At 37.0% G+C, this 22,469-nt stretch overlaps 1 protein-coding gene across 1 annotated transcript in view; it reads right to left on the bottom strand.

The window, feature by feature from the left end:
* The window catches only part of CDH7 (cadherin 7), an 87,688-nt gene that overhangs the window by 54,687 nt on the left and 10,532 nt on the right, over positions 1-22,469 (bottom strand).

Raw genomic sequence — 22,469 nt, 5'->3', positions numbered from 1 at the left:
AAATCTGACCTCCAAGACCTTCATATTCAACAGTATATAAAGCCAGTGAGAAACAAAGCTCCATCTACAATCAAGGTATTCATGCAGATGCATGATTAAGAAAGCACAGGATAAGAGATAAAATAATAATAATGATCATCAGGAAAACAAGTTTTAAAAAACCCAAAAGATAAAAATATCCACAAACCAAAATCAACGTGAATGGGAACACAGATAAGTCTGAAGGACCAGGAGAGAACTGGAATGAGAAGCTGACTGATAAAGAACCTCTAATTAATATGGAAATGGACAAAGGAGACAGGGAAAAGGAAGAATGACAAGTTGAGATGGGAGGAAACAGCAAGGAAAAAATAAAAAATAGAATGAAAGAAAATACTGTAGTTCTATGTGGAGCTGATCTCAAGTGATGGGTGTTAGGAGAGAACAGTATTTGACAGTAACTCTGTATAACTTTATCAGCATCTTCTTTCATACTCCACTAAATGCAACAGGAATTAAAAGAGCTGATAACCTGAATCTAGTCAGGTGTCATTTTACTGAGGATGTGTAATACTATTCCAAGTGTACAAAAAAACCCCAAAAAACTACTCTGGAGGGGGTGGGGGGGGGTTGGGGGAAGGGTACAATTTAAATTGTCATTGATTTAAAATCCTGGAACCAGAGGAGCAAACATAACAAACATGACTGATGGGCAGGAAGAGTAGCATAACTATCAGTTTTCTTCGAATAAGTAAGCATCTTACTTTAAAATAGAGAAAAATGCTTATTTACTCTGTTAATGTAGTTTCTGAACGTTTTTTTACGTTACAGAATGCATGTTTCAGTGCCTAAGAAATTGAAATAGTAAGAATTTGTATTAATTTACTCATACTTATTCTCTCCCGTCATCACTTGGAATAAGCAGTTAGGTTTTACTCTTCTCTCCTTCCTCCATGTTGTTTCCCCAGTAAAAGGCTCAGAAGTATTGGTGGAAGAGTTTAGTAAAAGCCCTTATACTTTATACCTTATACTTTAGTTATGCAGCCCTGACGGATCAGTGCTCCAGGAGGATAACAACCTTATCACCTCAGCCATGACATGAATATTAAATTTTGCCAACCTTTTGTAAAAGGGGGTTAAACAGGAAAGAGAACGGTGAAACTCTTTATTCCTTGATGGCTATTGTGCAAACAAAATTGAAAACAGAAGGACTAAAATTCTAAAACTTATGCTTCATAACATTTCAGTTAGTATCTAAGTCCTCAAAGCTTTTAAGTCAAAGACAAAGTTCAGATGAAAAGTTCCTCTAGGAATAAGAGATATTGTCATCTAAAGGCTAGTGAGTTGAATAATGAATAAGAAATACTGGAAACTTGATGTGATAAGAGTAGCTATGTCACATTTTAATGTTTTTTTTTTCCCTTAATAATACTCAATTGTGCCTATGGTGTTCTCTCTCCCTGTGCATACTTATATACTGTAGCTCTTTACATAGACAGTGCCTGTATATATGTATACATTTAAGTCCATGTACGTATACATACATATGCATGCAAAGACACACACACACACACACACATATTTTCTTCCTTAGTCTGTCCTCTTCTTTTCCGATCTCTGCAGATTCTGTACTCACAAATCTGTGCCTTCTCCCCCCTCCCCGGTTTTCATAAGAACATGAAATGCCCTGTGGCGACAGGGAATTGTGCAGCCAGCCCATTAAGTTTAGTGCAGCTACAGGAGGAACTCAGAAGCAGCTGCTGCTGTAGATGGAGCTGAGCGGGCATATGTAGAGGGCTGAGTATTCTTGAGGAGTTTTAATGGGCCATCATCATGACATGTCACTCTCCAAAATGACTATTTGTCATTCAGACTCTTAAAAAGACAGTTTGGCAGCTTTAGGAGGTAAAAACCATCTGTATACTGTGCATCATCATGTACTAATTGCATAGTATTTATTGGGGGGGGGACACAACAATACTGTATTGTAGCACCACCAAGAGCCTACAGGCAACATAACACATCCATTCTAGAAAAAAGAGACCTACTTTTCCCTCACATTCAGGCTTCAAGCTTTTCAGAAATCAACTTCTTAGAATGGGGAAACAGACCACAGTGTTTGTAAACAATATGCACATTGGAATCCTTACAGACCTGTTCAATATTCAGCTTTGGGCCTTTTTCTTTTTTTTTTTTTTTGGGGGGTGATGGTGGTGTGGTTTTGTTTTGTTTCTATTTTCCCCCATACCATTCTTAGTCTATAAGTATTTATTCCTTGGAGTACTCATTCTGAGTATCTCAGTAACAAAACTGCATCACTGACAAATCAAGCCATAGAGTACTGGATTTGCTACCTGACTTACAGAAGCAGAAAAACTGCTTCTGCTTTTACCTGGTAGATTTAATTTTTAAACCAATGACTCAAACCTCATTTATACAAGTGCCTAAACAATTAAATGATGTTAAAACACCACTGGAGTGAAATTCTATTTACAAATTCCTGAATGTTTATTCTTACCAGCTCTACTTGGGTCTTACTTATTCTCTAGGAAAGGGACTAAGTTCCCTTCCATATATACCAACAGTATTTTCACATGATCCATATCTATTCATAATTCACCATGCAACTTGCCATTATATACTAAACCAATGTATTTAGTGGTCCAGTGATTTGATTTATTTGTTGCCAAGAATCACTGAAGCTGTAAGACAAAATTCTCTTTAAGTCACTACACTCTATTTCAGCAGTGTAACAGAACTGTGTGAGGATGCTTTCTCCCTGCACTCCCCATGTATGCCTTCTATGAACGTGTTCAGACTTAAAGAATACAGCACAGCAAATAAATACCGAAGATCCTAGTGTACTTCATAGAAGAATATCTCTGGGCTAGCAGATGTCCACGGACTTGTAAAGTTTATGTATGTGTAGCAGCTTGCAGAAACAGAACCTCCAAGAAACTTCACTCATTCTTTTTCTCAAATTTCTTCCCCACTACACATGAAACAGTCTCTGTTTGCTCAGTATTGATACACATATAGTAAAGAACTGTTTCTTGAGCATACATTTTTCTTGAACGGAACACATATATAGATGCATGATTATATATATTTACAGTAATATATTTTCTCTTCTTATACCACTGTGCATATTTCTATTAATTATTTATTATTTCAGTACTATTCATTTGTTTATTTATTCATTTGTTTAGGACCATTCAATGTATGAATGTACCTTCCCTTATGGCACAGAAAGAAAGGAAAGGGTGGAGATGAAACAAGAAAGGCAGTAACAGTATTTATCTACCTGCAATAATGCAAATGAATGCTTTTACCTTTTTTACCTGATCTCAAAATAGAAATAATAATTTAGAATACAAATATGGTGATTGGAAAGTTATTTCTTCCTCGTTGCTTTTTCTACTTAGTCAAAATAATTTGGGCCTAGGATTTCAACCATGGAAAAAGAGAGCATTTAGAGGATCTATTTTTTCATCTGTAACTCTCTAATCTAATGAATTATCTGTAACAGCACTGAGCAGGAAAAATAATCATGCACACTTCTGGTTTGACTACCATATCAATAATACCAAATCTATAAACAAAATGACATGTACTTACACTGAATGTATTATTTTAGAGTGCAAATTATACCTCCAATATTGTCTCTTCTTTGCCAAACTACTGATCTATAGTTTAGAGTGATTATCCTCTTTCTGTTTCAACTATCCAAAATAGCTTGCAGCATTGCTTCGTTGATAATGATTTTTCTCATAGGAACCTGCTTCCAAAGAACATTAGTACCAAGGAATAGACACCCAGAGGGTGTAAAGCTTTTCTCTTTTCGTTCTGGTTTTATGTTGTATCAATTCCTCACATTTAATTTGCTTTTGAAAGTTTAATGCTACTAAAGATGCACTCATAATCTTACCTTCTGTGTTTGTAGTGCTGAAACCCTGACAGACTAGAAGACAATGGTAAAATACATAACTGTAAAGCAGTTTAAGTAATTACTAATTGTGCCTGTAGAAGCCTATAAAGTACTGCACTACAGAAGAGAGTATGATCTGATAATTTTAGTGATGACATCCTCACTAACCTATAATGTCCTGAAAACAGTTAATTAATATTTATGAACCTGGTGAAACAAAGCAAAATTCCCATGGTGGTCAAAATCTTAACCTTTAACAAAAATGATAATACAGATGTCAGTATAAGATGTTTAGTACTGTGTTTTGCTTCTTAAAAAATGAATTCCTACTGTTTTTGTTTATAAAGTTTTATATGTTTGGAATAATGCAATAGTTGGTGGTGACTTTCCTGAAAGATATACAGTCAACTTGAAATTGACAATTCTTCATATGAACAAACCAGTTATATGTTATAAAATATTTCATACCACCCAGGTATTTCCCAAAGCATTTCCACAAATTTAATCCCATAAGTCTTCCCACTAATATCAATGGAATTACTCTCAGACTTCAAGTGCAACATTAAGATTTTGATAAATGCCCACATCAGACATAGTCAGTACCTTAGAAGGCATGTTGGGAAGAAAGTCACAACTTCTCAGAGCTGACAGTGGGTCAAGGAAATAAGAATAGATAATTTGAACATGAAATTTTACTATAACATTTTAATATGAGTAAATTATTTCATATGAAAAGGGCAGCAATGAATATCTATAGTAAAGCATTACAGTTTCATTGCTAGTATGACAATATAACATGAAATACAGCACGATCAAGTAAAGTGAGGTATTAGATATCTTCCTGTGGAGACTTATCTTGTGCCTTAAAATGATTTCTCTTAAAAAAGAGCAGAAGAATCCCTTGGTTAACCTATTATCTTAAAGCACAAGTTACTGTTGTTACTGAGTTTACATTTCATTTAGAACCTCTTTTTTCAGTCTGGCTTAACTAAACACCCTAACATTTCTGTAGTGCTTTCTATTAACTACTATGAACAATTTCTAACACTGCAATTCAGCACAGGTAAAACACTGAATGACAAATAAGATGTTCTTTTTTCAGCAGGCTATAGGATGATTTCTTTTTTTTCCACTTTTTTCCCCTACTATTATGTATTTCTCTCAAGATAGTTTGCCACATTGATTTTTACCCAAAAGTGTTTCACAAATGCATCCATCCATACATACTAGCTTGTTAATTCACAGCCCATTTTTCAAAATTCACTTCAAAACCTAGGGAAATTTAACCCTGTGCTACATAAAATTACATCTTTGTTTCAGAATTTTCTAAGTTAGGAAGTCGTCCTTATCCATGTACATCACCTAACAGGCATGAAAGCTGGTACTAAACATATGCCTAAGTACCTTTCTAAAATAAAGCCTTAACTCCTGTTCAAAGAGGAAGGTTGCTTTAATGAACTTGTGCATCACACAGACTAATTGTAAGAAGCAACATTGAAATATTAAGTGATTTCACCATATACATTCACGCTGTAGCTGTTCAGTATTCAGAACAAGCTGAAGCAGAGTTAAGTATGGACACTTGAAAGTCTGCTTTAAACTGTTCGGATCATTTAAAATTATCCTTTTGAATAAATACTTTAAAAAGTTTGATTTTTCCTTAACTTTTTTTAAGCATTCAAACTTGCAGGTCTGCCAGGGCTTTCATACCAGGCTGATCTCAAGACAGTAATTCATATTTTTATAGGCATTTTAACTCCATAGGATTAAAGGCTGGGAAATAAATGCTTTTAATGTCCATGTTTTGTGCTGATTATCAGAAAATATTTGAAGGGGAGGATAATGTGTTAGTATTTCAAACCCATAAAAACCCCATGAACAATACTAGGTTAATTGTAAAGCCTTCTAGCCTAGAAGGATTTTAACAGCTTTATCAAAAGGGCAGTGCTCTCCTAGTGCCTTTTTCTACGTTGGTGTGTACAATGTGTGTTTAACAAAGACAATCTCATCAAATTCCTATGCAGTCATTATGCTTTGTTTCCTTAAATTTCAAATTATGTGAGAAGCTATTTATGAGTTAAGATTGAAATTCATTCATTTAAAAAAAAAAAAATAAAAATCCATGGATATGAGATTGCCACGTACAATGCTGATGCCAACCCGAGATGTTTTCATCTGTTCTTCATGTTTTCACCACTACATATTCTTTCTGTGTTTCTTACTCACTGTCATTAAATTTTTGTGCAATTGATAAAAAAATTATTAGAAAACAGTGAAATAGCAGGTGTTATTTTACATTGGTCATGTATACTTGCTAAATCTACATTAAAATTCAAATTGTGCAGACCTGTTTCTCATTCTGAAAGCTATCTGGATTCTATTGAAAATTTCAAAGTCTGCCTTCAGAAACTCATTTCTGAAGGTTCCATACCTCACATATATTGAAAATTTTCAATTTACTTAAAGACCTCCCTGATTATGTGAAACAACATGTCCTTTTGACACAAAAAAGACATTGAAAAGGGTACATAATTCAAACTCTTAGGTGGTTCCCAATGAAATCAGAGCACTCTTATCCAGTGATCATTTTTATGATCATTTGTTCCCCTTCTGAGTGAGCTCTGGTTCAGTAAAAACAGTGCACACAATGGGTTCCTTATGAGAACACGCCCTCCCTCTGAAGCACTGTGGTGAACATGAAGGTACAGGAGTTGTTAGTATTGTGCATTCCGTTAGTTGCAAACAAGATTAATCATCTGAATTTACTTTCATCTACTTCAAATATTTCAATTCAAACGACTGTTACTAATTTGTCTGTCCCACGTCTCGTGTATACACCATCAAATAACTCCTTAAGGGATCTTTTATTATAGTATCTGATTGTTATATTAGAGTATCTGATCCATTTTATAACTAAATCTCAAAATAATGAATTACTCTTGCAGATTAGAGTTTAAATCACTATAATGCTTGCCCCCAGCATTCAAGACTGATCTCTGCTAAGTTTCACTTGACACAGCATGTAAACTTCTCTACCAGATTGTCTGAGCACTCTCAAAGCCTAATTGATCCAATTTGCATGTCTCATCCTGGCAGAATTGTGCATCATTTCTATCCTCTTGGACTAAGTGATCACAATCTAATCACTTTGTATACAAAGCAGATGGAAAGTTTCCAGCTCCTTTACTATCCCCTTGCATACATCCATATTAAAGCAATTATAATTCGACAAGCAATCTGATCTTTCTGTATTTTTGTAGGATTACTGTCTCATTGATAGGCCTTCTGTCACCAGTTGTAACATTCAGAACTTTAAACTCAAGGCATTTTCACTTTTGTCTCACACCTTCTGTGTGGTCCATTAAAATGATCACTTAATTTAACAAACTTCCCTTAGGGAAATTCTATACAGCTTGGTGTAAATCAGTACAGCTCTGTGTACTACAAGGGTACAATTTCTATTAATTGAGGACACTGTATTTTTAAAGGAAGACAAATAATTAATTATATCTCCATTCATAAAGTTCTGAGCCTCTTACATTAACAGACAGTGCCAAAGTTTTTATGTATTATAAATTTCAAATATCACTAAAATCAAACTTTCTGAAGAGAACTGAAAGTTCTGCTCCCTAATCTCACTTAGTTCACAGGTGGAATTTATATCCCCCACCTGCCTCTAGCTTATATAAATCTTTAAAGGACATTGCATTTCTTCAACCATACTCCTTCCATGCATTCCTAACTGATGAATCCATTGTCCCACGGTACCTCTGCTCTTCTGGGAATCTGTAGTTGGCTAATATTGGTTTATTTTTTTTGCTACATACATCACTTTTATCACTTCTTCCACTTTTGTTCTCTCCATTAATCTCTATTCCTATTTGCTCAACAAAATTTATGAGAAAGCGAAAAGATTGTTTGAGGGTTTTTAAAATTTGTTTTCAGTGAAGAATACATGGGAAACTCTAAAGCATGATGTGCACAGAAGTGATCAGTCACTGGTGGTCACTGTTCATGACAGCAAAAGATAAGGAATACCCTTCAGTCTGCTCTGCTCTGCAGCTGCTTCCCAGCGGAAGACGGGAAGATAAAACCAGTGGTTATATAAGAGAATAAAGGAACCAGAATACACTATAAATTCTGTCATTTTCTTCAAAGGTAAAGCATGCCAATTCAGTAATATAACCATGCTTTTATGTCCATATGTACCCAAAAATAGTGGTGCTGGTTGTTCAATAGCAAATCTAGCGAATTCAATGTTAACTGGCAAAGAAAAAAATGAATTAACCAACTAAACAAATTTAATCATATGAAAGGCATTAGGACAGTAAACAGACTTTCTATTAATGTGCTGCACAATTAAAGTAGTAGCATAAAACAAGCAATGCCTTTCTTTAACTTGCATTTCAAGCAGACTCAGTGGACAAGTCATATGTTAAGCTGTTCATACTACAGTCTTGGCTGAGTCTTGTAAAGACAAGCTCTTTCCAGGACATGCCTCTAGTTACATAAGGAAGTAAAACTACTGCTATCTTCAGATTTTGTTCTCATTTTAAAAATGTATGGTCCAATAGCTTACAACCGGGTTTTGCAGGTGTAAGTCAGTGGAACATAAGAAACGCATCTGTGGATAACACTCAGTTTGCTCTCTCAGCTGTCTTCACTCAGCAGGACTAATAGCAATAATAAGTAGAAATAAATTATCACCAGAACAGGCAGGTGTGACTCACACACAGAACTAACTCATCTACTGAGTAACACAGTATAATTTTATGCAGTCACTTTTCAGAGCAAATTTTCTGCTAGTCTGTAAACAATCAGACACTTATTACACCATCGCATTGTTTTTAGTGAAGACACACAATTTCTAAGCCAATGTGAAGGCTCATGGCCCTGAGTGGCCTTTCCCATGAGACAACCTGCTGCTTCTTCTGACAGTTCCACACTTCACCCTGAAGGCATTTAAATAGTGAGACAAAAATTTAACAGCATTTAATGTTTGAGCCCAACCTTACACCAAAACATCAGGGAGGGTCTATTGATTACTGAGACACACAACTTCAGGAATACGAACAGAACAACTCTTACTTTGCCTTCCAAAACATCAATCATAAAGTAATATTATTCTCTGCCAAACATTATCAAACAGTGCCTTAATGTTTTAAAAAAATCTATCTTATTTTTTGCATTACTTCGGTTGCCACCAACAAAACCAAAAATGTGCTTTGAGTTTTAGACTGAATGTAATGTTCATCCTCAGTTGTATTTATATTTTCACCAAATGTAAGTTATTATATGGGGAAAAAAAAATCTGGTTTCACCCCATCGTTCTCAACAATGGCACTTGTATAGATTCTGTTGGAGTTCTATTATCAGTAAAGGTTATTTACAAGTACAAGAGTGTTTGACAGCAGGAAAATTTGCAATATTGTAGATCATTTTGTTCACTGTAATAAACTCAAACCTTCTAACCTTGATGGTTAAGTTGAAGCACCTTTCCCCTTTATCTTGCTAATTATTTTATGAAGTAATTTTCCAAAGAATTTAATCTGATCCACTGTTAGCACATCCAGCTACAGTTCAAAACAGTATTCTGAATTGGTATTTCCAGTTTAAATATAGTACAAAGCAGGCATCAAATGGTCAGAACTAAAAGGTGGGCCATTATCTAATACACAGATGATAACATAATTTCAGAAGCAAAGGTATATTTAATTTTTAGTGTAGTATGTAGACACAGACCCTTACATCTCTAAAGATATCAGAAGGATCTGTCATCAAAGTGGACATCTTAATCTCTCCATCTTCCTCACAGCCTCATTGCTTGCTTGGCATGTATTTTGGAAGCATGACAAAGCACCTGGGGCCCTCAGTCTGTATCATCCCACGTGAAAAGCAGTCATTGACTTCATTTTGTGCTATTAGAAGTAAAATTGGAAAAAAAAAATCTGGAAAGATGATTTTGCCACCAGACCAGCAGAATGGACCACCATCTTCTACCCATCTCTACTTACCAAAATAATAGATGAATGGAAATTGTTGAATGTGATACTGTGACTTACATAGTATGGAGCAATGTCTAATTTTGACAGGACATTGAAATTAATCTGCAGGAAAAAATTCTTGTGCACTCTTCAAACAGATGGCATGAAATATATTTACATGAAATGATGAATGTCAAAATACTGGTCTAAAAAGAAAGGTGTCTATTGAGGTTCTGAAAATCATGTGTCATCATTTCATCCTTTTAACTCCCAAGAAAAATTTGCTTTGTAAGGTGCAAGCTGCCTTCTTTAGTGGTAGACCAGAAAATTCATAATTTTCTTATTTTGAAACAGTCTGGACATGGTCCATTTGCTGCCCTGACAGCTGCACATATTTGCATCGTTCCATCCATCTGCTGAGAGCTCAGACTTGCTTGGACTCCCCCAGATCTGCATGTTGCTTTTTGCTATTGCACGCTTTACCTTGACACAACAATTCTTGGAACCTCTATGTATGGAATGCTATTCTGTCTCGTCCTATGCTGTTTGGCACTATGCTGCTTATGTTTTAGGCTTTTTTGGAACAAATTCCAAATTCTCTAGCCCTCTCAAGTAACATTTTGTAAGAAATATTTACATCTTTCATTTTCTATCCGTTGCTTCCCTGTTCCCATAAAAGAAACATAAACCTAGTTTGGGTTTGCTGCTGTCTTATGTCACAGATTACCTTGCTGCACACGGTATCTTCCTCTTTCGATTACAAATGAGCTTTATTTACCTTTTTGTCCCTTTAAAATGCATCTAGTTAACAAACCTAGTCCCCTGCACATTTCTCAAACTTGGGTGTTACTGGATGTCTGGCCAGCTGCCCTCCTCTTCCATCTGTGCTAACATAACCAAGTCAGTTAGCATTGGTACCTATAATGCCTTCTTTCTAGAACCCATGTGGTGGACTGATGCAACTTAAACCAATGTGTGAGCCATATAGGTGCATATAGTTTCCTTAGCAAAGAGCAAAGGGGTCAAGATGTACACATAAGGTAAGCCTCATCCCAATCCCTGGAAAGGTGATGCAGTGCCTCGTTCTGGACACCATCTCTACCCATGTGGATGACAAGAAGGTGATCAGGAGTAGTCAGCATGGGTTCACTAATGGTAAATTCACACCGGAAAAACTTGATTCCTTCTACAGTGAAACAACTATCTGGATGGATGAGGGGAAAGCAGTGCATATTGTCTACCTTGCTTGACTTCAGCAAGGCTTTTGACACTGTCTCTCACAGCATCCTCAGAGGCAAACTCAGGAAGCATGGACTGGATGAGTGGACAGTGAGGTGGATTGAGAACTGGCTGAACTGCGGATGCCAGAGGGTCATAATCAATGACACAGGGTCTAGTTGGAGGCCTGACACTAGTGGTATCCCACAACGTTCAATACTGAGCCCAGTATTGTTTAACTTATCCATCAATGGCTTGGACGAAAGGGCAGAGGCCTCCTCAGCGAGTTCACTGATGACACAAAGCTGCAGGAGTGGCCGACATGCTGGAGTGCTGTGCAGCCCTCCAGAAGGACCTCGACAGGTTGGAGAGGTGGGCAGATAAGAACAGTCTGAAATTCAACAAAGGCAAGTGCAGTGTCCTGCACCTGGGGAATAATAACCCCATGTACCAGGACAGGCTGGGGACTGACCTGCTGGAAAGCAGCTCTGTGGAGAAGAACCTGGGGGTCCTGGTGGAAAACAAGCTGTCCATGAGCCAGCAGTGTGCCCTTGGGGCCAAAAAGGCCAACGGGATCCTGGACTACATTATGAAAAGCATTGTCAGCAGGCTGAGGGAAGTGATCCTGCCTCTCCACTCAACCCTTGTGAGGCCACTTTTGGAGTCCTGTGTCCAGTTCTGGGCTCCTCAGTGAAGAGAGACATGGAGTTCCTGGAGCATGTCCAACAAAGAGCAACAATGATGATTAAGGGACTGGGGCATCCCTCTTACGAGGAAAAGCTGAGCAGGCTGGGCCTGTTTGCCTCAAGAAGAGTTGACTGAGAGGGGACCTCATAAATGTGTGTAAGTATCCGAAGGGAGGGTGCTAAGAGGATGGAGCCAGGCTCCTCTTTGCGGTGCCAAGCAATGGGACAAGAGGCACCAGGCAGAAACTGGTGCACAGGAAGTTCCACTTGAACACGAGGAACAACTTCTTTATTGTGAGCGTGACTGTGCACTGGAACAGACTGCCCAGAGAGGTTGTGGAGTCTCTTTCACAGGAGATATTACAGAACCATCTGGATGCAATTCTGTGCAATGTGCTCTGGGATGACCATGCTTGAGCAGGAAGGTTGGACCAGATGACCCACTGTGGTCCCTTCCAACCTTACCCATTCTGTGATTGGATTTTTATACCTTAATCTAACTTAATGTTTTCACTGATGGCTTTGGTATGATCTTTTCAGTTTTACATGAACCTCCAGAGTGAAAAAAACACAGTAAAATGCTTCATCCTTCCCTTCTTACACTTCCCTTCTCACACTTACTCTCTGAGATACTTTTTCTTCTCTTTAACTTTTTCAATGTCTATTTTCCTGTACTAAAAGCATTAAGACTAGAATTTTTACATTTTCTTTGAACCTTAAGATAAATCTGAATTGATTAAATGTGTCTGTACAAGCAGTAATTATTCCTCAATGTGAGGTCCTTCCATTGTTTCCTACACATATATACCTATGGTCACATTTATGTATATGCTTCATTACTGCTACTGTTCTAATTCCGGCATGTTTGTTCCTTAAAACCTCATTGGACATGGCTTCATTCAGTTTATCAGTCAGATAAACTGAAACAACTTTTCAAACAACTAATATTTCCTTTGCTTTGGGACTGATACTCACTCAGGATTCAGCATAAAGAGAAAAACAAAAAGCAATACACCTTTAAGATCCTCAGAGTGGTTGTGGACAAGAACTTGCAAAGAAAGAAACAAACATGAATAGTGGAATTGGAATCATACAATGAGAAAGGAAGTAATAGTTGGCTTATTTCCTGTTTAGAAGAAGGTATAATAGAGTGCTTTTGTTCACAGCTCTGTATTGTCAAGAACATACTCAAAAAAGAAAGGGAACAAATAAAATAGCAGTATGGATAAACACAACATTGCAGTGCTGACTGAAAAGGGAAACCTTTTAAAAGTCTCGCTTGGCTAAGCAACAGTTAAATGGTAAAGGGTAAAAGATGGGTGGGGAGGATAACAGTCTACATATGCATGAAATTATGAACATCCAGGAGCAAGTGGAATTATTTAACAGTTTTTAATATAAACACTAGGCAACATTATAGCCCTGCAAGCTAAAAAAGAAACATAAAAATATGCCAAGCACTTTTCCAAATGCCTACTTTGCCCATCTAATGTGTATAAATTGTATAAGAAAGACAAGTTAAGCATTTTGCTAGTTTATGGCATTCCATTTATATACCATGATTATGGAAACTTAAGAAATGACCATCTGCTTTTCCCAGCTGTGTCTGAAAACTTTTCATTGTTACAGGATAACAAGCTAAACTTTGCCTCATACAGCACCTGCCTACCTCGTAAGGAAAATGAATTGCTTCATTGCCTAGTCAGCAGGGTTACGATTTGGTACTTCAGTATGAAATGTTTAAGCAGCTTATCATCCTTACACACATATCCAAGTACCAGATTTTCCATATTTTGGAAACATCTCAAAAGGAAAATAACTTTGTGGGTTCAATTCTTCTCACACATACTCCACGGCAACAGAATTGCATGTCTCTGTAATCTTTAAGGTAATTACTCATGATTTACAGAAACAGGAAAAGTAAATGAGATAATATGACTATGACAGCATTTTGTAGAATTCATGCAGCAAAATCTCCTGATATCACCTGGAAAATAACATTAAATGTATTTCTTTCTGCTCAGAGAGGGACAAAGAATCACCTATGATGTAGGTAGAACATTATGTCAGACCACTCTTAGTTGTTCTTAGCATACACCCTATTCACCCATGTAAAACACCACAAAGCAGGCCTTCAGTGCTTTAAGAATACTATATGACTATTTGAAAGGAAGGCACTATTTTCTCACTGTCAAAATGTGGAATATGTTGATACTTGTTGCAAATCATTCCTCTTTCACTAACCTGTAGAATAAAACAGCCATTAAAATTCAATTTTAAAATGGCCAGATAATCGTATTCCAACATGAATATTCTCAAATGGTCTCCTAGGGTCAATAAAACTGATTTCAAAATTCTGGACTAAATCTTCAGTTACTTTATAAGTAGCACAACTTAATAATCAAAACATATTAAAAAACTTTTGCCTTCTTCTTGAATGTTTAAAATTACATTCTTCTCCCAGGGGAGCACTCTGAAAAAGACAGCTTAAGACTAAGCCAGTAAGGCATATTTTGTATTTTCTGGTACACGAGTAATTGCACATGAAATGCTGTATGCAAAAGAGCTATATTTGTCCTGGTATTCCTATTTATCTAAAAAAAGTAGTTTATTCTTTTCTATGTTTATGACTTGAAGAGCGCTTCTACCATACTATGTGACTTACACCCACATAAATAACAATCTTACTTTTGCAACAGCACAAGACTGTAACACCAGCAAATACTTGTACATGGACAGAACTATTAATGGTAGTAATTTTTTAGTGGAGTCAAAAACATCTGCAAGAATAAATAATAAATATATTCTACAATTTTATGAGCACATTTATCGATTTGGGTGATCAGTTTCATTTCATGATGCATTCTGTTGTCAATGGAGTTTCTTTATTGGCTAAGTTTACACAGCCTGGGAATGCGAAGGTGGTTCCCATTTATAGATTGAGGTAAAGTGATCTATAGTTAGGTGTTCACAGCATTTATTTATATTAACAACCCCTGTCCCTATTTTTAACTGGCTGATTCTCCTTTTCACAGCCTTGAAGTCAGGAGAGACTAAGCACTCTGACATCCCCAAACTTCTGCTCCTGGTATAGGCTGGTATTCATACCATGACCATAGTTTGGACAGCTGGGACAGAATTAGAGTTCTCTCAACAGCATGAACTTCACTTTCTCTTCTAAGAGCTACTTGTCTCTAATTTGCACGACAGTAAGTGTCTCTTCCAGTGCAAAAGTGACAGAGAAGATTCTTGTAGTATAAGGTAGCTAATAGTTATTTTGAAAGAACTGAGCAACCTAGTGTATTAACATCTTCTCTCAGCAGTTCCACCATTAGTACTTAGCTCAGCTACCTCTTCCAAGGAAATGCATAATGCTGAAAGAAAAAGATTATACTGCAGAGATTTTCCAGGACTTATTACCAGTATATTTATGTAAAAGCCAGGTAACTGCATGTGAAGGAACCATTCCCTGATTTTTTCAGAATCTCTAAATATGTTTTCCCGGGTACTTCCTTTAACTGGTTCAAGTTAGCACTGAGGCATTGACATCATGTACACAGGTACTAGTGATTACTTGAAGAAAAAAAAAAAGGAAAAGGAACTTAGGATGTGCAGTATAATATTTAAAAAACAATGTGGAGTAAAGAAGAAATTCAAGAAATTCAGCAGAAGAATTATAACAAGCCAGCAATAGTCCTGGCAGCACTTTTAGATTATGACACATGGAAAATACTTAATACATTGAATGAATGTCTAATGAGTCTGTAGACAGACACTTATGGCTAACATAAGGAGCATAAGAAAGGTAACATGAAAAAGGTAGTGTGACAGCAGGCTACAAGATATGAACCTTTAAAGCTCATGCAGTTCAATATTTTGAAAGCGATTGAAAAATACCCTTTATCTTCACTGGTCTGAAAGGAGATGCAGCCTTGTACTGACACAGATATTGAATAGGTCTGTACTTAGGAATTTCAACTGACTTGTCATCCATAAAGGTTGGCAAGTAAAGGCAGGAAATAACTCTCTATTATTTCTTCATAATGTTTTAAAATGTTGGATGAATCTCATTTTCAGAAAAAATAATATTCTATCTCCATGGTAAAGAACAAGAGTGACCTATTGTTCTCAAACTATTTTCAGATGTTGACTAAGATTAGATTTCTCTGAATTCTGTCATTGCTTTTTACCCTGCTATTGCTTCTTGCCTTACAAGACCACTGCCTCAGAGCAGGGGATGCATTTGCTTGAATTTTGCCTAGCACAATAATTCATGAATGGACTTCCTTAGCAAATACTCAGTTCTTGCAAGCTGTAGTTTTATAGCACTTTATCTCCAATGTTGTTAACACACAACTGTGAGACTAGACGATGGAGGTAAAACTGGATGTTGAATGACAGCCAACAGCAAGAACTAGAGGACCAAGAACAACCTCAGGAGACGAAAAGGAGAAGGAATGTCACAACATCACCAAAAAAATTCAGCTGAAGCAGCATCAGCTTGACTGACATCAAAACTGACATCAAAACGTCTCATGCTCTCATGAAAATAAGGCATTTTCTGATAACCAGCCAAGCATACAGGAGACTTGCATCTACATATTCTTGTAAAATTAGCTTTTACTCTTTCTTTTCTATTTTGTCAGAGACCCATAAAATATAGTTTTCAGTAATGCCCAAAAGATATTCAGAGCAGAGCACTGCAGGTAGAGCCCATTAGTCTACTGAAATACAGAACTGGTATTACAGGATTATATAAATCGCACGTCTGCGCCATTGAATGAAACACTGTGATGAGGGTTACTTCATCTATGGATGTTGTCATCACCTTCACTAACCTTCCTCTTCTGTAATAGCACATGTTAAGGATCAATGTTCTATATTAAGAGATCAAAAAGCTGCATGTTCTGGTTCAGTATGCTACTGTAAGGCTCTCAACTCTATTTTCACTTCTAATAATGAAATTACATACAAACTGTCTTTTAGTGCTTGAGTATGTGAAATTGTCATCATTTTAAATCCCCGGCATAAAACCCTTTTCTGTATCCATGCAGAAGAGGACTTCCTGTAAAGATGGAAAGAAGAAATTACACAATAGCTGGGCAGGCTAATGAAATCAACCAGGAAAAAGCAGTAGATTTTAAGTTATCCTTTTGGATAATTCTTCCTGTGAGCCTTAATCTCACCATTCTCCCCAGAGACACTTTAGCCCTGCATGCTAAGTAGGAAAAATTCAGATTGTCAGTCAGCTCTCAGTTATTCAGGGTAATCCACATAAAGTATAGTATGGAATAATGCAAAGCCCCCAGTAACTACCCAGTGAAGAAAAGTGTGTGCTACTAGTGACTGGATAGAACAAGTTGAGATGGTAAATTCATACCACTGCTGTAAAGCTGAAGCATCTCTTCACCAAGACCTATTCAATCCACAAAGCAAGTAAGCAGGACTTGACTATTTTGTCATTTGTTCATTTGTTTCATTTGCAGCACTTGTGGTATAAAAACATTTGCCAGAAATGGCATGTCCCATTTTACTTAAAAGGTCAACTGTTATCAATTTTCATAGCACAGAAAAGCAAAGAGTTCCTGAGATGGATAAATATCAGAAATACAGCAGATTTGCTTCTTCCCTTTCATAAGCGGCCTTTGGGGAGTATATAAAACAACAGTGCTTCAAAGATTATGATAAAAGTAAAGATAACACAAATAGAAAATGAGAAAAAAAATATAACAAAGAGGAACTTTCTTTCTGAGTTATTTTGTCGTCTTCGTTTTCCACAGAGAGGTCACAAAGACAGATAAAAAATAGTTGGCTTGAGTTCCATTTGTTTGGAATTTTTTTTCCAAAACTACTTGGGGGGGGGGGGGGAAAAAGGAAAAAAAAGTCTGTGCAAAGCTGTAGCTACTCTCAACCAGGACGTGACTTGCAGAGTAGACACGAACAGGATGTTTGTGCAGGATGTTTGGAGGGATAAGACCCCAGGGCTGAAATTGAGCAGAGTCCAGGTTCCTGTGGCTGCCTCCAGAAGCAGCAAGAGGGACAAATCCCTTCAGGGAATTGCACCCAACCCACCTTCTTCTTTGCTGTCTGCAAATGAGGCAGTCCAGCCTCTTTTTACCTACATTTAGCCTTTGTAATACCACCCTATCTCCTCTCCATTTCCCAAAGTGTCAGTAAAACTGCTGTAGAGATGAAAAGCTGCCTGGGCTAATTCTATGCAGAAATCCTCAGCTCTTTCATCACAGATGAAATTCCCTCAGTTTCTCAGCAGCTGATACTCTCGCAGATTGGTCCGAGTTTGACTGAGGGGCCAGCACTTCCACAGCACTCACTAACTTAAAGTGTTTTAGCAAAGGTACTCATTATCCAAGTCAGTCAAAATTCATCAGCAACATCTGAAATTGTCAGGCTACGATTCTGTGAAAAGAACTCTACTGCTGACTATATCGATATGGCTTGATATAAGGTCACAGCACAGACAAATATAGCATGAGAATAATTATGTCGCCCTATTGACACATTCGCCAACACCTTTGAAAAACAAAAAATAAATACAAAAACCCAGTATCCTCTCCTGTCTGTCCTCCTTTCTTCCAAAATGATGAGACTGAAAAAACCCCCACCCACTCTCTATGCCAACAATAACATACAATTCTTATTATTTTTTCTACTTTAAAAAACCTTTTCCCCATCCTGCCTTGAAGTTCTCTTAAAACTTGTAAAACCTGCAAATTCTCTTAAATGACCCAATTTTATAGGAAAAGTTTAAGTTCACTGCATTTTTTCCATGCTTCACTCATTCTGCACTATATATATTATACATATATAATAATACAAATATTAGCTTCTATGCACTTCCATCGACATTTGAAAATTGAATCCAACAAGCTTTTTTATCTTAAAACAATTAGAGTAAAAACAAAAAGGCAGGTAAAATTGTACTGGAAGGCAGTGACTGGAAGCTCTAGGAAACTATACACTCAGTTTACTCATTTAACCTTTTTTCTTGACTTTACAATCTAGAAAATGCAAATTAGAATTTATGTTTTCCTTTCCCATACATTATAAATAATACTACATGCAGGACATCTTACAAGTTCCAAGTGTTATTTTTGAGAATTATCAGTGAGCCTCTCAAAGTTACCTATCAGCTTAATGGGTTTGTGCTCAACCGAAAGTCTGTGTCTTTTATTTCCAGTCCTTCATATGTTAGTGAGATCTCAGGGGAAAAGAAGAGTTCAACTCAGCAAAAAGCTTGAAACTGCATTTTAACTATAACTAAATTTAGAGCCATTGGAAAAGGAGTGTTGGTTTGGATCCAAAAGAAAACAGAGAAGTCAGCCATCAATCAGCATCTCACATGGAGTTCACAGCCTCATTTTAATTTCCTCCGGTTTATTTGTGGCTTCTTTTGATTTTTTTTAACTTTTTAACAAGAAAAATGAAAGTATTGTTGGTTGAGACTTTGTGTCATAATGCTTTTGAGGAGACTTACACTCTTGCAGCAGAACACATTACAAGAAATGAACCCCCCTCAAATACAAAACAAAAACCCCAAACGAAAAACCCCACAACACAACCACTCCAAAACCAAATCAACCAACCAAATAAAAAAACAAACAAAAAACCAAACCAAACAAACAAAACCGGATGTCTGATCGTTATATAACAAAACCCAAAAAAGATATCAACAAAATTTTCAAGTTCTACTTTAACTGCATCCATTTTGCCAATGTGTACCCATAGAAACTTCAATTACAAGACGGCTTTTCAAATATTCAATGTAATAGAATACAATTTTTCCTAAATTTAAATGGAATCATTTAAAACTGCTCTATACTATTACTTTTTTGCCCAATAGATTCTATTAAAGCCATTTATATGGAAAATACAGAATGAGGCATTTCACGAAACATATTACCAAGCAGTAGTAAACATTTTCCAGAAATCAGAAGCCAACTATGCTTCTAGCTCAATTAGCACCACAGTTAACTGCCTCATTTCCTACAGAGAATGTCTGGAAGAGAACAGTGCTTATCCAAACAGGTAAATGGGCTAAACAGTTAAACGCTTTAACCCTTCAAGCAAACATAACATATGCTGTGCTGATGGACAGAAAGAAATTGTATATGGTTCAGTCCACAACGTGATTACATGCCAAGCACCTCCCAAGAGGTGCTCAGAATTACATCCAAGATGATTAAAATTTGTATCATGGAGAGGAAAGACCTACCTTAAAAAGAAAACAAAACAAAAAGCAAAGGTACAAAATTTCTGTCACCTCTGGCTCCTATTAGTGTAAAACTAAAGGAACTCCTCCAAAGGTTTCTGCAGAGTGACATGAGAAACAGGCCCTGCTGCCTTAAGAAAAGAAATACATATGCATATAGGAAAAAAAAATAAAAAATTCTACCAATACATGGATGTCCAGAAGGAAGGCTGCAATATACCTCAGGTATGGATCTGAACCTTGTTAAAAAAACATGAAATCACTGAAAAATTAAGTGAAAGACTTGTCTTACTGAGGTTAAGAGGAATCCTGCTACATTGTTTACAAGGAATAGGATTTTACCCTGCATGATCAGGTAATTAAAGGGTCAGAATGCAGACACCCACGACCACAGAGTTAATGCTGAACATGGAATTAACACTGGTATTTCACAAATCTTGAATGATTTGCTGTGTAACCCTAATATTCTCCAAATATTGCCTTCCAACCAGAATTGTCTAATGCTTTATAAAACTGAATAGTGGTGGGGAGATAATATTCCCTATTGCAGCTCCATTTGCTTGAGCATTTCTGAAGCCTTTTTATCTCACAGCCCTTAAAAGCTGAAAAAAGGTCCCTCCTTCCTGGATGTGCAGTTAGATTGGCACCCTGCAAAGCATTGTAAGGCAGTGCAGAACTGCCTTCCCTGGAAGTAGAGCACTCTGCAGAGCATGAGGCAGAGTCTGGTTGCTGCTTTCACTTCACTTGACAAGAGAAGTGAGTTATGCCAGCTTTTTGCTTCCTCTAGCTTCCTCACCAAGGGGGAAAAAAAACCAAAAAATAAACAAAAAAACCCCAACCTTCCTACCCAAATCTCAGTCTTCTCAGTCCCTACCTAGCTGCAAAGGATTTGAAACAAGAACATCAATATTTTTAAGGGGAGAAGAGGGGGAGGAAGGCAACTGCTGCTCACTTCAGAGTGGTGATACACATATTATGTTGACACAGAAAAGAAAATCACTTCTTCACCTTTTTGCTTCCATGTGTGGGAATGCAGCTTCGGTCATGATTGCACCTCAGGAGCCATACAGTGAAAAGCCTCTCCAGTGAGAGGGTTAGGAACTGGGCACGTCTTATCTTATAAGATGCTCAGCAAGGACTCTGTTTCCAGGAAGATGGGCTTCCTTTTGTAAGTGCAAATTTTTATCTGCTTTTCCTACAAAATGGATTGCTGGTACAAGTGTGAGTTCCTGAGCCAACAATTCATACTGCTGATACAAAAACAGGCTGGGCACAGACGGTTTCAGAAAAAAAAAAAAGGTTTGCATTTCAAAAGATATCTGCTTATGAATGCTAGGACTCTCGTAAAGGACAGGAAAGAGCAGACTGTGAAGCTAAAAATAACGACATACATGCAAATATCATGTACTGTAGCGCTACCACAGCATTTTTGGCCATAATACAGCATTTGACTGAATATGAGAATTACTACAGATCAAAACCAGCCTTCACTCGAATATTTGGAGACACTTCTCTTCTAGGGGAGGAATTCAAATTTGCAAGCCACATTTTCTATTTTATAAGTGGACAAGAATGCCAAAAAGGCCATTTTCAAAAGCAGAAGAGAAGTTCCAACCTGAGAACAAATTTGCCTAAAAGACAAACTCACACAGACAACCAGCAGCTGCATGGCATCAGAATGGAAACTGCTACATAACCTAAAACTTTACCAAAACTTTCAGGACTGCTGTAATTTCAGATCACATTTGTGATTCTAATACATCTTTCTTGAAGGCTCAGTTGTGCAAAGTATCAGTCCCAGTTCAGAAAAGCACCTATACGCAACCATAGCTGCAATCATGAAAGCAATTCACCATTTAACTTGATTATTCAGTTGGCATGATTAAATTCTAAATGCTTATTGTATTAACACAAACATCAAGGTTTTGTCTCAGTAGGATATATTAAGTAAGTTGAAATTCATTGCAGTTGCATATTTGAAGTGGTGAATTTCAGATTACTTCATTTCCTTTTCTGCAGGCATGCTGTTGTGCCAAAAGCTGTCACTCCCTAGTTTTCTATGCATTTGCTATATTTTAACAAGAAACTCTATTTATTGATTCTGATATTACAGAGAAAAATGGGTTTTCCTTTCAGTAAGATGATTACACATAAATGTTACACAGAAACACCAGAGGGGGTTTGTTTTTTGGTTTGTGGTTTTTTTCCCTTCATCATTGCTGAAGGAAGCATATTACCTAGTAGCACAAGGCAGTGAATGAGCTAAGTCCCAGATTCACAGCTGTGCTCATAGAGCTCCATGTGCAGCGACGGGCGCTCAGAATGAACCATTTGGGATGCCCTGATGTAAAGGCTTGCTCTGTACTGGAGCCGTGCCCATCAGAGGTAAAGCCACAAGGCTGTGCTATGTGCAGAGGACAGCAAGGCCTCCAAGGTGCCAATAT

This window comes from Chiroxiphia lanceolata, chromosome 1, assembly GCF_009829145.1.
Source record: "Chiroxiphia lanceolata isolate bChiLan1 chromosome 1, bChiLan1.pri, whole genome shotgun sequence".
NCBI classification, from domain to species: domain Eukaryota; kingdom Metazoa; phylum Chordata; class Aves; order Passeriformes; family Pipridae; genus Chiroxiphia; species Chiroxiphia lanceolata.
Note: the sequence above shows the minus strand (reverse complement) of the source record. Positions and strands in the feature narration are given on the sequence as shown.